Consider the following 16,706-nt stretch of genomic DNA (forward strand, 5'->3'; position numbering starts at 1 on the left):
CTCCTCCACGCCGAGCGGGACAGCAGATCCCTGCAGCAGTCCCCTGAGCCAAGCCCGGGTACACAGTATTCAGGAAAGGCTGCTTAAGTGGTGTGCAGGCAAGCAGAGGTGGAACCTAGCGGCAGGTACATGAGGGTTTGGTTTCAGGGCCCTCCCTGCCTCCTGATAACAGCACGTGGAGTGTTATTAGCAGCACAGCCACACCTGTGCTGGGCCCCTCGTGCGTGGTGCTGAGCAAACAGGGGCTGCCAGCAGCAGCCTCGCAGGGCTCCTGTCCCAAAGCAGCTCAGAAGGAAATGCCAGGACACGGGCTCACAGCTGAACTTTGCCCGAAGCTGGTGTCAATGTTTGTCACCTCTGATCTGCTGGCACTTTGCAAACAGCTCCTCCACCCCGGACAGGGCAGGGATGTGCAAATGGGGCTGCTGCCCCGCAGCAGAAGGACCACGCTGCTCCTCACTGCTAAGGGGCCCGGCGCTGAAACGGGGCATTATTATTATCACTATTTTATTACAAGACGCTGAGACGCTGCCTTCAGTTCTGCAGGTGACACCTGGCTCTGAGTAACAGTCCCAGCAGAAGGCCTAACACCTCATTTAAAACGCTAACCTTGTGCAGAGCGATTTATCCGGCAGGCTCTGCAGGAGGGCTGCCTGGGGCTGCTGCTCCGACCCTTTGTCTCACCGGGGGGAGATCTGCAGCTCAGCAGCATTCACTCCCCACCCCCAAGCCAGCAGGGCACTGCTTCTCCGGTGCAGCAGGACCTGGTGCCCCTTGTGCCAAGGAGCCCTCCACCATCAGCTGGGGGTGGCTGGTCAGAAAGCTGCGGGACACGAAGCACTTTTTGCCCTCTGGCCTCAGTTTCTCCAAGCTGCTACAGCGGGGACAGTGCTTGGACGCAATGCCAAGCACTTGGCCAAGGGTAACAGCCACCCCCTAATAAGGGGCATGCAGCCCCTCTCTTTGCATAATATTTCCTGCACACAGAAGCAGAAGGAGCCACGTGTGGGGCTTTCTCCCAGCTGTTCACCGAGTTCTCGTGCCATGGGGACATTATCTGCTGTGAGCACTAAGGCTCTTCCTCTCCCTCCTGCAGGAGAAGCGAAGCACCTTTAAAAACCCTGGCTTTCTGTTCTAGTTTTGAGTTTGCAAACCGAACTTTTCCTTCCCTTCCTCGACAGAGAAACAGCAGATCAATGGCAGGAGGCTTCCAGCTGGCACCTGGAGGAGGGCGGTCCCGGGGCAGCTCCTGCCACCCACCCCGCCCCAGCCTGCCCAGCACCAAGGGCTGCACCCCCGCTGCCTCCTGCCCCCGCTTCCCTCCCTGGAAGTGCCCAGAAGGGCAGGAGGAAGGCGGGCTGGGCTGTCTGCATCCAACTCACCCGGCAGCAGCAGGGAGCAAGCAGAAGCAGCAGGGGTGAAGCTGAGGAAAACAGCTTCGGAGGGTCCATTTCTTCCCAGGCAGAGTGCTGGCACGCTGGGACGCGTGCTGGTCCCCCTGCGCCCGCTCACGTGCTACAGAAAAGTTCTGACACACGTTCTCCCAATCTCGATGCACTGCGGGTGCAGCACGGCCCGGCAGGAGGAAACCCAATGTGAACTCAAGAAAAGCACCAGCAGGTGCACGGGCAGACAGAAAGACTGAATGTGCAGTTGATATCAGACGTAGGGACTCATTCGCTGAGCGATACAGTGCATAGAAAGTTAACCTCCCACTTCCTTTCTCAGCACAGACGCTGCTCCGCAGCGGGCTCCAGGTCACACCCTTTGCTTTCAGATGGTGAAAACCCCACAGCACCTTGAGAAACGTTTTAAAAGCAGAGTTTGGGTGCAGGGAGGATCTGTATCTTGCTGCTTCATAGCCTTCCCAGTCACTACAGGCACAGAAGAGCTGAGATGTAACTGCACGCAGCAGCAGCATCCCCAATTTACGGCTGCCACGCACCTGCCCATGGTGAACCAACAGCTGCAGCAACCACAGAGGATCAGATTCACCTGTTGCTCGCAACCTGCCAGGGCTCCATCACAACCTGAGCTCTTTCTTATATGGGAAATAATTACCCCATGGAACTGCCAAGGCTGGAGGCAGGTGGTGCTGCTGGGCAGGTGACCCAGCCCCGCACCTTTCCTCCCCTCCGCACCGCAGAGTGGATGCAGAAATGGATTCCCCGTGAGCAGCAGAGAGAGAGGGGAGGGCGAAGGGTATTGTCAGCCCTCGGGTTTCCATTCATACCCGCCACGTTACATTTCCAACCTTCCAAGGGGCTCTTTATGAACGTTATTAATTCCCCGCTCCCTGGAAGCCCTTTGGAATAAAGGGTGGGAGCGAGCACAAGAGCGAGCGCTTAGGGAAGGGCTGTTCATACAGTGCCAGATCCTTTCACAGCTATCAGTGTCCATTCACCGCCGCTGAATGTGAAATACACCATGGAGAATAGCTCTGGCAGGCTCGCGCGGGATGAAATGGAAAACTCACCTGACCTCTCCTGACCCTCTCCCCTTCCCCCCCCCCGCCGAATCTCCTTGACCCCATTCACAGTGTGGGGAGAGGGGAGTGGTCATTAAGCAGCGATGGGAGAATTGCAATGTATTTAGGCTCTCTGAATTAACTCTGCATTTCCTTTGAGCTCAGGGCTCCATTATATCGGCCTCGGCAGCTCGGCTTAGGGAACGAGCAGCAGAGGGTGGAAATCCCCTTAGGCGAGAACAAGACCTGAGTGCCCCCTCCCATTTGAAATCCCCTCCCTTAGCCCACGGCACCCAGCAGCTCGGACACTGGGAGATATAAGATGTGATAATATGAGCTATGATAAGTGCTGGGTGCTACAGATGCGTTAGGGGAAAGGGCAGATCCGTGGGGCAGCTCCAGCGCCTTCCACGTGGTTTGTTCGTAACGAGGCACTGCAATCTGTTGGGGCTGGGAGCTGTGCTTTGGTGCCGTGTGGCAGCCACCACGCCGTTACCCTGCTCTCAGAGCTACCAAAAGGCTGCAGCCATGCTCGTGCTTGGCGTTCCCCGAAGGACAGACAGGTCCCTGCCCAACGCACGCTTGCACAGATTTTTGGGGGGCTGTGGGCAACCAAACCAGAGCGTGCCACCTTATCCATGGATGCTGGAGCTCACCAGAATGGGGTTTGAGGTGCAGCCTCCAGCCCTGCCACCTCAGAACTGTCGTGGTCCATCCACAGCCGCCTGAGAGTGGAGAGAGGGCAAGAGAGATCTGAGCTCCTTCCCTGCTTTGCAGCAGCAGCACGGGCACGAGGAACAGGTCAGAATTGGTCCCCTTTTGATCAGCTGGTTAAAGCAAAGGCACCAGGGACGGGCTACGAGCAGCAAACAAAGCTCCCTATGAGATGGATGAGAGGGTCAGAATATTTTTGTAAGAAGGCACATAAGGAAAGGATGCTTTCCTGTCCCGCTTAGCAGCACTGCCCATGCTGCACCTCTCATACATAAGTTCCAGAAGCAGAGATCTACCCTGCTCGCCTGGCACTCCACGTTCCTTCCTGTGGCTGCACCAACAGAGCTGTGGCTGTGGAGCATCACTCCTCAGCGCTGCTCCATCCTGAGCCAGTGCCAGGCCTGCAAGCAGCGGCCCCAGACCCCCAGACAGAGCTGGGGGCTCTACGTCAGAGCTGCAGCTTTCTTTTGCTACAGCACAGCCTGAGCTCTTGCTTTCATTCATGAGAGGAGCCCCCGTTCTGGGGCAGGAGGGGGAAACGAGAGATGATGCGGTTCTGCTTTCTGCTCGAGTTCATTTCTGGTGTTTAAAGCACTGCGCCCATCACTTGGTCTGACTCAGCCTTTCCCCCCCCCGCCCCCTCTCTTTCTTTTTTTTAATCATTATTTTTAGCAGAAGAATAAAAACACGTAAATCCAACAGGAGAGGAGGAAAGGCACACAAATAAGAAAAGCCCCCTCCAGGTGCCCCCCTTCTCTGCAGCTCCGTAACGGGCCCAGATTATATCCGGCACCGTGTGAGCAGGGCCCGTATTTATCTGTCAGCGTGCAGAGCCCACCCCGCTGAGCTGCCTTTTCTCTGCCCTGGGCTGGGGGCTCCTGCTCCGTGCCTGGCCAGCGGGTCCACAAAGGGGATTACGGAGAGCCCCCCCCACCCAGCCCCGCGGAGCAATCCATCAAATTATCCCTTGTTGGCGTCGCTGTCCTCTTCAGAAGGGGAGGGGGAGAAAAAAAAAAAAAAGAAGAAAAAGTAAAAAAAAAAAAAAGTGCTCCAAAGGCTTTTAAAGGCACTGAGATTACACTTGAGCCTGAAACGCTCCACCCAGCTGCCGCAGCCCTCTGCACAATGGGCTGGTTGTGAAGGGAATACCGAGCAGCAAGGAACAGGAGAGGGGCAGCGGGGATGAGACCCCCGCAGCACTGAGGCAGCGTGCACCCTGCTGCCATGTGCTGGCAAGCAATGGGAGGTGGTGGCCGTGCCCAGAGCAGCCCCAGCCCTCTCCTGATCGTGGAATCATAGAATTGCTCAGGTTGGAAAAGACCTTCAAGATCGTCAAGTCCAACCACAGCCTGACCATGCTACCCTAACAACCCACTGCTAAACCATGTTCCTGAGCATGGGGATGGGACAAAGGATGTGCTCAGCACCGCCCCAACCTCGGGATGTGTCACCCCACGGAGTCCCACACAGCCCTGCAGAGCACCTGATGCACACAGTGGGCTTTCCTTGGGTGCCCCCACGAGCAGAGCAAAGCCAAAGGAAGACCACGCTCACCAAAACACTTTGATATTGAGTCTACACTTCCCTCCGCTGCGGGTACCTAAGGAAACCGATGGTGTGAGATTTTCGGGCCGCCTTTGGCACACTGTGCTGGCGTGAAGTGCAAGCTCAGCTCTGGAGGACGGCTGTCAGCGCGTGCACAGAACACGTGGCCGTCCCAGCTCAGCACCGAGGGCATGACACACAACTGCTGAGCTTTAATCACTGGTGCTGACTGGAAGAAAAAAATGCCCCACCTGTTACCGAGAAGAGATGGGAGAGCGGAAATCCCGGCCGCTTCATCGTGTCTGCTCTGCCATGTCTGCTCGCAGGGCTGGGAAAACGGGAAGCGAAATTGGAACTTGTGGTTTCCAAACGAAGCACTAATGCTGCGTAACGGCACGCCTGAGTCCCCGCCGCCCCTCCTGCCGCCAGCACGGCTCCGGGACTTCCACCCCACAGGATGGCTTCGCCATTTCTGGCCTTGCTTGGAAACCTGTGACAGTCACGGGGACAGCTGAGCCTGACCAACATCCCAGGTCTGCACACGGGGAAGAGAGGAGAGCAGCCGGCCCCAGCAGCACGGCGCTGCATGGGTAGCATCAGGCAACGGGCACGGAGCTCTGCAGCTCCTTTTGCTCCAAGTTTTGGGAGCTTGACCTCGCGCTCTTCCTCAAAGGACAGACTTTGAGTCCCGGACACACACAGAACGAATGGGCTCTTTTGTAATCACATGCTAGTTAGTCCATTTCTTCATGGTAATTTTCTGGTCTGCAACTCCAGTTATTTGTGTCCCCGCTGCAGAAGCTGGATGCTAACATATCGCTCGGCAGCCCTTTGACCTCCGCTGGCAGGTTGGCGGGTTTCTCCCTCTGTGTTTTCTGTCTCTAAAAATGAGGTCACGGCTTTGAATGAGACAAAGAGCCTCTGCAGCGCGAGGAGCAGCCCCGAGACAGCTGTGAGCACGCAGCCCCCGTCCGTCACATCAGCCCCTGAGCACGTGAGAGGCAAAGGAGCAGCCGCAGCACTGCTGGGAGCAGCAGGTCCATGCACCCGGGATAGTGGAGCTCTGCACGGGCTCTGCCAGCAGCCCAGAGCCTGCTCCTCACTGCTATGGAGTGCTCGTGAGGTCTGGCTCTAAAAACAGAACGGCAATGATAAGAAGCAATCAGACGGTATTTTTGAAGACAGGTGAGTTTCGCCGAGAGATTGGTACAAGGAACTTCAGGCGCCTTTTGCTTTCCTCGTTCTCATGGTCAGTTTTATGCATCACGGACCCTGCACACGCAAGGATTTCGCATTACGCTGCAGCCATCTATGCTGAACTCACAGCAGCCCTGGGTATTTGGAAGGGGAGGTTTTTCCTCCTGAGAAAACAAGTCTCAGAGCTGCAATTTCTACAGGCAGCGAATGGAGCAAGGCATTGTGCACCCCACTCACTCCTTGCCTCTCCTTACAGCCAGGCAGCTCGCTTCTATTTCCAGCTCCAGGAGGAGTACCAGCCTTAAGCTATCAGCATTCAGTGATGAAGCATGGAGTTTAGGGCCAGAGCTCCCCGGGTTTTGCAGAGCATTCTGCTCAGGGCACTCAGGCTTTTTGCTGGTTAGATTCATGCCTTGGTAAATCCATCAGGGAGGACAGGCAGGAGATGATCTGAGCACCAAAGTTACTCACTGCTTGCTGATAGGGTCTGCTGTAGTGGCAGAGGATAAATGGGAATCATCACAGAATCACAGAATGGCCTGGGTTGAAAAGGACCTCAAAGATCATCAAGTTTCAACCCCCCTGCCAAGTGCAGGGTCACCAACCACCAGACCAGGCTGCCCTGAGCCATGTCCAGCCTGGCCTTGAATGCCTCCAGGGACGGGGCATCCACCTTGGGCAACCTGTTCCAGGAGGAAAAACTTCCTCTTAAGAGGAAGATTGTGCATTGCAGACTCCCCGAGTAGAAGTAGGATCGTTCTCTCCACATTGCCCATGTTTACTGGAATAAAGCTCAGCGAGCTACACATGAAGCAGAAAGACCTCTGCTCTCCCTGCAAGGCGCTCCAGGTAACCCACGTGGGGCTGGCACAGTGCTGCCATGCCCAGTAAGAGCCAGGACAGGGGTTATCACCAGCACCGACCCCAGCTGTTCTGGCTCCACACCAGCATGTGCTAACTAGCCCCAGTGGCACTGTCCTGCTCACGGAGGGGATAGTCAGCATTCCCTGCTCTTGCCCCAAAGGCTTTGTTCATGTCTATCAGCGTTGGCCACAGACAGTGATGAATGGGAGCATCCGGGGGGGTGGGGGGGGGACAGCACAAACGTAGACTGCACTCACCAAAATCAAAGATGAAAGAGGCCCCGTTGAATCACCCTCCCCGGGGCTGCTGCAGGGCTGCTCCCAAAACAGCACATTCTCCTGCAGTTTGTTCAGTGGATGGATGGATCTCAGGCACTGAGGTTGCAAGAATTTCCCCTGAAATAATACCCGTGGGCTGAGGGACTTCACAGCTGGAAGCACCCTTCCCACTTGCCCTCCATCCAGTTGCCCTCACTCTCCTCTTTTCACCTGCGTGGTCAGTCCCCCTTCTCTAGACTACGCTTTGCCACTCTCCCAAACCTGGCTTTGTTCAGTCCCCAGGAAAAGCCACCCATCCCAGCCCGATAATTGCTGCTCCGGCCTTGGCTGCAGCACAGCAGCCTTTTGTTCCAGCACAGCTCCAGCTGCTCCCACAGCAGCCGTTTGTCACAGTGCACCTCTGGGGTCCCACAGCGCCCGCACAAAGCCCTCTCCTGTCACCACGAGCCGGTACCTGGTACGCGCGGACCGCTGCACGGAGAGCCGCCATCCTCTCATTGCTCCTTTGTGCTCCATCCCTTTGTATTTACGAGCTGCCTCCAGCCCAGACCTACAAGGACGCTCTCTCTGCGAGCAGAACAATCCTTTATTCTGCTTGCACCGCTCCAAGCGAAGCGGGAGCATCCTGCAGAAAGCGGCCAAGGCAGCGCAGCCATAAGCACTGCAGAACTCCAACCGACGACATCCAGCAGCAGCAGCGCATCAGCCCGGGCACTGCAGATCACTGAGCCACGTTGGGTCCCCTCTCTCCAAGCAGAGGATCAGAGCAGCTCCAGACAGAGCACTGCCCTGCAGCCAGCACAAAGCCAGCAGCATGCAACTCCTGGTGCCCGTGCAGAGAGGACAGAGCGAGCGCATCTACACCACCCACTGCCAATCTGAGCAACGAGCCATTCCTCTGCGTTTCTCCTATCAATAAGACACGAGCAGCTGGGAGGAGAGGGCAGAAGAGCAGCGGGTGTGAGGTCTGAGCATCGCTTCAGCTGCTCTGATGTGGGAGGTCAGATCCCAGCAGGATCACTCCTAACATTGGGTAACGAAAGCGCGACGGCCGAGTTTTACTACGTGCACCCTTTCACCAGAAGTCGTAACCCGTAAATCTAAAGCAGGATCCGGATGCTCTCCATAACCGTGCACAAATTGGCTCTAGCCTGCTCTGCAAGAACATTAACGTCTTCTGAGTGCTGACAACTCGCATGGATTTGAGTCACTGCGCTCATTATATTTGCGTTTTTCCTTAAGTCTTAACTCCTGGAGACAAACAGCCACGGAGAACTTCAGTTCCCAGCAGAGCGAAGGGGGAACCAGTCTGCTCCCTCCATCAGAGAAGAACCTCAGACCTCACAGACCAAAACCACTGCCCATCGCCACCTCAGTTTCCTTGTCAAACAACCCCCATTACTTTGCAGAGCCCATCCTCATCACACCTTCAGAACACTTGAAAACTGGCAACTATGAGAGCCCGCCTGCAAGCCCCCAAATGCTGGCGCTTTCTGAAATCAAAAGAGCTGTCCTCAGGAGCTTCTCCAGGAAGGTTTCCCTCCCATGTAAGATGGGACCCCTGTCCCATGTCGGTGTGCAGACAGCAACTGGAGAAAGAGAACCTGCTCGGAGCAGCACGCCGAGCACCAACATCACTGCCCGCATTGCGGCACCAAGGCAAAGCAGCCACTGCCATCGCACCGCGCTCCTACATCGCGTTTCTTACTTTGCCAGGTGGTATTCGTGGGGTCTGCTTCTCCTCTCACGCGGGCTGACAAAATGTTAAACTCGTGGTTTTGGGCTGCGAAAGGAACTGACATCCTAAGATATGAAAACAAGGAGGAAGGGCACAAATCTGAGGAGCTCCAAGGAACAGCACGTGTAAAACCATAAGAAAATGGGTGCTTGATAACTCTGTTTTCGGAGCAAGCAGCCCAATAGCTTTGTTGGTACATCAACAACTTTCTGCCGCTCTATAACACAAAATCAGATTCAGAAACTCCTAAAGCAGTGATGAACAACAGCAGCACAAGAAACAGCCCCCACCCGGGCCCTCCTGCACGGCTTCTTACACCGCTTTACACCACTCCAGAGCTATGGAAACAACACATTCAGAGCGGCACAGCGCAGCAGATTGGCAGCATTGTGTATAAAGGGGACTTTTCCGTATGGTTCTCGGAAGCGATTTGCAAACCCCCAGAGCTCCTCGTGGACACGACACAAATAGCTCAGGTCCTCATGGCAAGGCAGGCACACTGCAGAGCAGCCAGCACCTCCAAGGAGCATTTACAAAAGCGCATTCAGGGAGACCCACTCACCTCTGCCCTGCCGCTTCGCTCTCCCATAGATGTGATGCTTTTAGAACCAGCTTCTTCGGTGCATCCAACGGCAAAGCTCCTGCTAGCGGCTTCTCCACGGGACTGGGCTGCTTGGGTTATTGTTATTTTTAAACTTGGTTATTTATTTTAGAGAAAGCACAGCCACCACGCCGCGCTCCACGCAGGAACACACGCGGCCATGGAGTGACCCCGGGGGGAATGCTTAGCAGGAGAGTGTGCCACACACCCATGTCCCCTAGGGACTCTGGCAAAGAGCAAGCAGACCGAAAGGTTTCACTTCCCAACCCAGCCACCAGCCCGGGGATTTGGGCTTCTCACCCTCACTGTTGGCAACAACAGACCACGAGCTTCCAAGGAAGACGCTGTCTGCAATACGCTCAGCACCTGCTCTGGTTTGGTTCTGTCACGGTGACCACAACCTCAGGGAGGAGCCTGTGGGACCGCTGCTTTGTGTGCAGGTATCCCCAGGCTGCTGCGATGCACGGCCACGAGGTCCGGGCTCAGCGCTTGCTCAACCAGAAGCTCTTCCAGAAGAGGAGATGCTCCCACACAAGACTGCGTACATAGCGAGGTGCAGGGGAAGATACCCACCAGCAGACAGCGCAGGGACAAACTCCCTACAAGGAGAAGTTTCCCCCTAAATCCTAAGCTTGGCTTATGCCCCGAAATACAGGGATTTATATCCCTTGCAAAGCCCTCATTTAATTTCCCATTAACTCTAGAGATTCTTGCTATCCATATCAAATTTCTAATCCTTTTTTTTTTTTTTTCCTTTTCCCCAAATCCCATAAGCCAAGCCCTCTTGGCTCCCACGGCGTTGTGCTGTAATAAGTTCCAGAGCTGAAGGCACCACGGGGACCAGCGCTCTCAGCTCCTGCACCGAGGGACGGCACCATGAGCCGCGGCCCAGGCAGGTCCAGCTCCCCAAAAACGAGAAGCAAATTGCAGGCAGGGCAAATAACAGAAATTGTTTCAAGGCTGGTACACGTTTTTCAGGAGCGCCCGCATGGCTTCGGTGCCCAAGTCATTTGGGTGCTTTTGAAGTTCTCGCTCGTATTCTAATTTTATAAATCCCGGATCATTCTCACGTTACACACACAAACTCTTCTCTCCTCTTAGTGGAGGACTAAGCCAGCGCCAGACCCGGATCTGCCTTAAGCTTGGCTGCTTTCTCTGTGCTGCCCACAGACAGGTCCGAATGAGGACCAGGAAAATCGCTCCTGAGATGCTCCCCCCTCCAAATTCGGTCTTGTTGTTATTCTAAACGCAAGCATGAAAGCCAGGCACCTTGCCAAGCCTGCCCGCCGCCGCAGCGAAAGCACGACCCGATCCCAGCGCTCTTCTCTCCCTCCTAAAGCTGTCACCCACGGGACAGCAGAAAAGCGCCGCAAACAGCGAACACAGCTCTACCATCAAAGCTTGCAGCCGAGCCCAAAGTGGGAACCCTACGGAGCAGTCACACTGTGACACGGTGACACTCCACCTAACACGACCCCCACGCGCTCCCCCCGTTCCCGAGAAGGGCACAACGCGGCACGGCAGCAAATCCACGCGGAGCCCTCACTGAACGCCTCCTCCTGCCACGTGCTGGCTTCCTTTGGCTCTGAGCGTTCACTGACCTGTCCTCACAGGTCCCCGCAGGTCCTCGGGGGGGGGTTCGGGAGATGCACGCTCAGCTCTCGCTCCCCAGACCTTCTGCTGTGATCCTTAAGCCGAACTTGGTCACAGCAGACGCCTCTGCAACAACGAGAAGCGTGGGAAGCGCTCCGGCTCCGGGAGCCGAGAGGTGCCGCCCCGCAGCCGCTCTCCCTCCGGTTCCGCACACGTCGGATTTTCGGGTTTGGCTTTCCCACAGCGACGGACTCGATCAGGGCGGCCGCTCCGGGGAGGATCGGAGGAGCAGCTCTCCCCTGGGCTGCAAGCAAGCCGCAAGCGCTGCCCCGAACCCTGCGAGCCGCCCCCGGCCGGAGCATCCCCATCCCCATCCCCATCCCCATCCCCATCCCCATCCCCGCTCCTACCTCAGCCCGGTCCCGGTGCAGCGCCCGCGCCTCCGCCGCCGTTTAAACGTGCAGGTGGGGGCGGGAGCATGCGCTGCCGCGGGCGGAGCGGAGCGGAGCCGAGCCGGGGTGGGGGGGGGAATCGGCCGGCCGCCCCTCTCCGTCCCGGTCTCGGCACCCGCGGGTCAGCGAGCAACCGAGATTTTAAGATCCTTCCCCTCCCCGCCCCCTCCCCCCCCCCCCCGCCCCTTTCTGCTGAGGAATTAGCAGCAGCCTGAATCGTTTCTCGTTTTGTTTGGTTTTCCTAATCTATTCATTACTTGTAATTGCTCGGATTGTATGCAAATGAATTCCATGCTATGGGAAGCTTGTGACCTGGCCCCTGGACATTATTCATGGTACATGACTGCTTAAAATCACATGGCATGTGTGCGAGAAGGGGGGGAGACAGACAGACAGACAGACCGACCATCGCCGCGCACACACTGTCTGGCTCTGAGTAACTGCTTAATTGGGCTCACGGCAGCCAAAAAGAAGCGGGGGCTGAGGAGAAACAAACGTCCTGACCCACACACGCAGCCCCAGCGCCGAGCACCCACAGAGCGGCAGCAAGGCAGAGTGCACGGAGAGAGGAGAGGGAAAAGCAGGCAAGGACGTGGTTGACAAAAGCAGCTGCTCCTCAGCCCGCGCTCGCGAGCCCTTCAGCCGAGCAGTCAGCATAAGGCTGATGTCAGTTTGTACCATTCAATACTTGGCCGTGTGTTTTGCAGCACGCTGGCCCAGCTCGAGCAGCTGCAGAAGCACGACGGGGATTTTTATTTTTAAGCTTCGCAGGGTCCCTCCTTTGGGCAACTTGGTAGCTCTCAAGGTCAGAAATCCCGTTTCCCCGTCGCACTGCAGCTCGGGGCAGCAGGATGGCCTTGTTTTCACCCAGCAGCTGCTCCCTCCCCGACTGCTGAAAGGACTCACCCCTCGTGGAAGCAGCAGACAGGCACCTGCACGTGTTGTCACTTGAAAAGCTCAGGACTGGCTCGCAGCACACAAGGAGGAACGACACTCCTGTTTCCTGCAAAAAGTTTTTTGGCGCTCCAGCTGGAGCCAGAAACTCGGTGGAAGGCAAATAACAGAAAGCCCCAAAGAGCTAGCTATGACTTCAGCTGGGAAAGCGCCAGGGCGCGCATTTGGGTGGGGAGAGCTACCCCCGTCCTCTGCTCAGGGAAGCTCACAGGCAATTCAATAGCTGCGAGCGCTGCTCTTTTCATGGTCTTCCTTTGCAGCGGAGCACACGGCTCTCACCCGCAGGATTGCTGAGTTCAGGGTCAGCACCGCGGGGCTCTGCTCACACCAGCAGCACGAAGTCGAGCTTCTTATTCCCCGCTGCCAGCTCTGCCTCCCACTGCGGGACCTGGCCCAGGCAGAAGCAGGCAGCGTGTGCAGCACCTGCAGGATGGGATGGTGGGTGCTCCGGGCATGGTTGTCACTGCCTCTCATTTCATTGCTTCCTGTTAGCAGCGCTAACAACACATACACGCTGACAGTAAGGTAGCAGCACATCAGCGGCAGCGCCTGCACAGCTGTGAGCACAGCGGGCTCTGATGGTCCCAAGTGAGCAGGGGTGGCTGCCAGGGCAGCACTGTGCCCACACTACCCCTCTCCTGCTCATACACCTATGGGGTACGCCAATTGTTTGCTTACAGGGACATGAGGCCTTCCCCAGACAGCCCATAAACACCACTCAAGGGAATGAAGGCCCGTGTCACTGTGTGGAACCAAGTACAACCACACTGGCAGAGCTTTCACTCCCTGCTTGGGTCCTTCTTCCTTTTACTACAGCTTTACAGACTCCAGTCTACACAATCACAACTCCCAGCAGAGCAAGAGTGAGGCAGGAGAAGACCAGACATTTCCTGAGTCTTCCTATGTGCTCCCAAACGCATCCACCAGGTAAGCAGGGGGTTCTGAAATGCCAGGCCTGGTGCCTGAGCACGGCAGTAAGAGCCCAGCCCCATTTGCACTGCTCATTTCAGCAGATCCAGTCCTGAGCTTGTAACTGGACCTGACTGCATTGCTGAAGCAGAGTGAGGATGTTCAGGACATCGTGGGATTGAGCCGTCGTGGGAATCCGCAAATTAGATTAATTTATCAAAAGAGGGAAATACGGCATCCACTCACATCTCAGCTGCTCACGCCTGATTAGATGGCAGCACAGATTTGCCCCAGCCTTATCTAAATCTCACGCGTCCAGCCAAGCAGAGCTCAGCTCGTGGTGTCTGCTAGAACACTGACAAGGATTAGACACCACCGCATGTGGCACGTAGTGCAAGGAGCCGGCGAGCAGGAGAGAGCCCCAGCTTCACCCCACAGGGACTGTGCCGCGACAGCTCAGGCCTTTTGGCCGTAGGTCCCTTCTGCAGATCTTAACCCTGCTGCACAGAGGGATTCCATGGATGCTCTGCATTACCCTGGAAGCCACAACAGCCCCGGATTGGCCAAAGGTAGCTTTAAACCCATCTCGTGTTTAATTACGGAGCTTTGAAAGCTGACTCACAGCGCAAACCTTTTGCTCTCCGTAAGCCAAGAAAACAAACCCATCCCCAGCACCCCACCCAGGGAGGTTAGCAGCGACTATTTACAGAGCACTCCGATGCTACGGTGGAAAAATATTACAGAAATGCAAACGAGTCACATACTTTGGTGGCGCTTAGCGCTGTGCCTTGAGCACAAAGGTGGGAATTCACTGCATGCTCCGGGCGGACAGAAGGAGCTCTCCTGATGAGCTGAGGGTCCCGGAGCTCTCGTGCCAGTCAGGAGCGATGCTGCCATAAAATGGACTCGGTATAATTGTGCCTAATGTACCTTTAAGGAGAGAAAGCTGCTAGAACAAACAAAAGCAGCGCCCGGCCGCGCAGGCTGTTTATACTTGGGGTAGCCAGAGCAGGAGGCTGCACTTCAGGGCTTATCTTCTCTCTCTTTCTAAACAGGAAGCGTGCTTTTGTTTCGAGCATTCTGGGTGAAGCCACTGGGGGAGAACTTCCAGAACACGGGGTGTCAAGAAACGAGCGTTTCAAATCCCTCTCGAGGCCCAATGGGTACGTACCCCGACCAGCAGGGATGCTGCTCCTAGCCACAACAGGGACACCCATGCTGAGGAGCCAGTAAGGCCAGCTGTAGGGCAGGCAAGTCTTTAATGGCTATTTCTTAATTAGGATTCTCAAGACCTAAAAAAGAAAAAACCACCAAAAGACATGAGATTATTTATTTGTAGACGCTGCAAAGTCTCCTTCGTACTGGAAAGGGCGAATTTGGTGAGCAAACTGCTGTTTGGTGGGGAGATGGGGTCACCGTGCACCCCTTGCTGGACTCCAAGGCCTTGGCAGCCAAGCAAACACTCTCTCCCTTGTCAAAATCCTTATTGATACTGGAACAGCTCCCGCTGTTTGCCGCTCAGCATCAATGTTACTGCTCCTGCGGGCGATGGAGAAAGAAAGAAGCTGCCCGTGAAGCTGTGTGTACACGAGTGTTGCTAAACCAGGTTTGATACGCGGGCATATCTCTGTATTTACAGAGCGTAGGACAAACATTTTAGCCTTCCCCCTGCTGTTCCCTGGGCTGCATTCTTAACCTCTGCCTCCTCCAGCCAAGCTCCTCCACCGTATGCAGCATCACGTGCTCTGTTGCCTTCCCTGATTTTCAGGATGTAGCTGCAGTGTGGAGCTGCCTGCCCTCTGCCAGGCAAGCTGTGGTTGCCCCTTGCCCTGCCAGGAGGGCACTGTGGAGCCTGGCAGAGAGGCACGTCCTTGCTATAGGGAGAAACAGCCAACCACAACAGCAGCACAAATCCAAACAATCTTGCAAAGGGGAAGCTGAGCATCACCTCACCCTACAGCCTATAGGACAACACAGGCACCACAGAGCACCCTGCTGCCTCTTCTCCTCCATCACTCGTCACCCACCTCGCTCCTACAAATGAAGCAGGGAAGAATTTCCCGGCCAGGCCTTCAGCAGAAGCCAGGTTAGGAATTGTGCCTCTCAGATAGTTCAAGTTTTCCTCACTGGAGTATTCAGCAGCCTCCCACATCCTGCCCACTTTCTTCCCACATTTAACCCAAGGGGGGAAAATTTTATTTCACTGCAGCCCGGTCACTTTGCCACAGGGAAAAGCAACAGCTTTGGTGTCAGTTTACAATTTCCAGCTCCCAGAATAAGATTTTAGGGTCTTCCTCACGGGTTAGGCTGGCTCGATTCAAATCTCGTTAAGAGAAAGAGGATTTAGCTCCTTCCCACCCTGCATGTTTGGTACCTGAAACTTAAAACTGCCCTCTCTGCCTTGTCCCCGCTCAGTTCTGCTAAGCTAGAGACAAAGGAAAGGATTTATTTCTGTTTCGGGTGCCAAGGAAACTGTCAGCTCCCATTCAGCCTCGGCCGTTCCCCGCACCACACTTGCTCAGCCACTTGCAAATGATGCACCCCATGAGCCATCCACTCGATTTCCCAGGACAGCTTCAGCCGCCAGCGCTGCCGGGGACCACGCAGCACCGGGCCCTGGTGTGTGCCAGGCAGAGACCCTCTGCTGAGCACTGCTTACTGATGGAAGCCCCTCTCAAATGAGGGCAACGAGATGAAAAACCAGGTTCCTGGCTGTCGGTTCCAGCTGGGGGCCATCTCATTAATGAAACCCTACTCATCTGCAAGGGGAAATGCAAAGTGCCAGTTCCCTGAAAAAAAAAAAAAAAAAAAAAATCAGGACTCCAACAATGAGAATTCCTTCCTCCAGCCGACAGCAGGAGAACCCAGCGACCACAGCCATCCTTAATGAGGAATGCTCACAGCGCTACTTTTCTAAGCTTAAAAAGCCCCTTTCTTGACTATTTTATGACACTGTTAACGGATGGATCTTCTGCTCCAGGTAAACAGCGCTCACCCTGTTTATAGGACACAGCCCAAATATTTCCCAGCGTGTTTACCCCCAGATACTCGTGCTGTATGGACAGGAAGCAACTGCAGAAGAAAGCCACCCTGGCTCTGCTCCTTCCCAAAGCACTGCTTGGAAGCAGCTGGTAGGTCAGAGCAGCTTTGCTGGATGCACAATTCTGCCATAGAGGCCCTGAGATACCAGAGACGGAGAACAAGGCCACACGCTCGTCTGCAGAGAAAGATGAAGTTATCCCGTAGGATCGATTCCATTTCATTCAATAAAAAAAAAAAAAAAAAGAAGGGATCATCAAAAGAATAAAAGATTTTTCTGTTCAGATCTCAAAATGACAGAGCAAGGTGAAGATAGCTATCATTTACTTACAATCATTCCAGCTTCCTGGGCTTT

General features: G+C 55.4%; 1 protein-coding gene across 5 annotated transcripts in view; it reads right to left on the bottom strand.

Annotated features, from left to right (window-relative positions):
* SLC45A3 (solute carrier family 45 member 3) overlaps positions 1–11,591 on the bottom strand; it is a 24,118-nt gene extending 12,527 nt beyond the window's left edge. Inside the window, exons 1-3 of one of the 5 annotated variants that reach the window (XM_021377313.1) lie at positions 11,408–11,591; positions 11,006–11,123; positions 9,366–10,003 (exon numbers count right to left, since the gene is read on the bottom strand). The gene's annotated coding sequence lies outside the window, so the exon portion shown is untranslated. Of the gene's footprint in view, positions 3,132–9,365; positions 10,004–11,005; positions 11,348–11,407 lie in introns of those variants that run through there. The other 4 variants (XM_021377309.1, XM_021377314.1, XM_021377311.1 and 1 more) reach the window with 4 other exon arrangements.

The sequence above is a fragment of the Numida meleagris genome, chromosome 25 (assembly GCF_002078875.1).
Source record: "Numida meleagris isolate 19003 breed g44 Domestic line chromosome 25, NumMel1.0, whole genome shotgun sequence".
Taxonomy (NCBI): Eukaryota; Metazoa; Chordata; class Aves; order Galliformes; family Numididae; genus Numida; species Numida meleagris.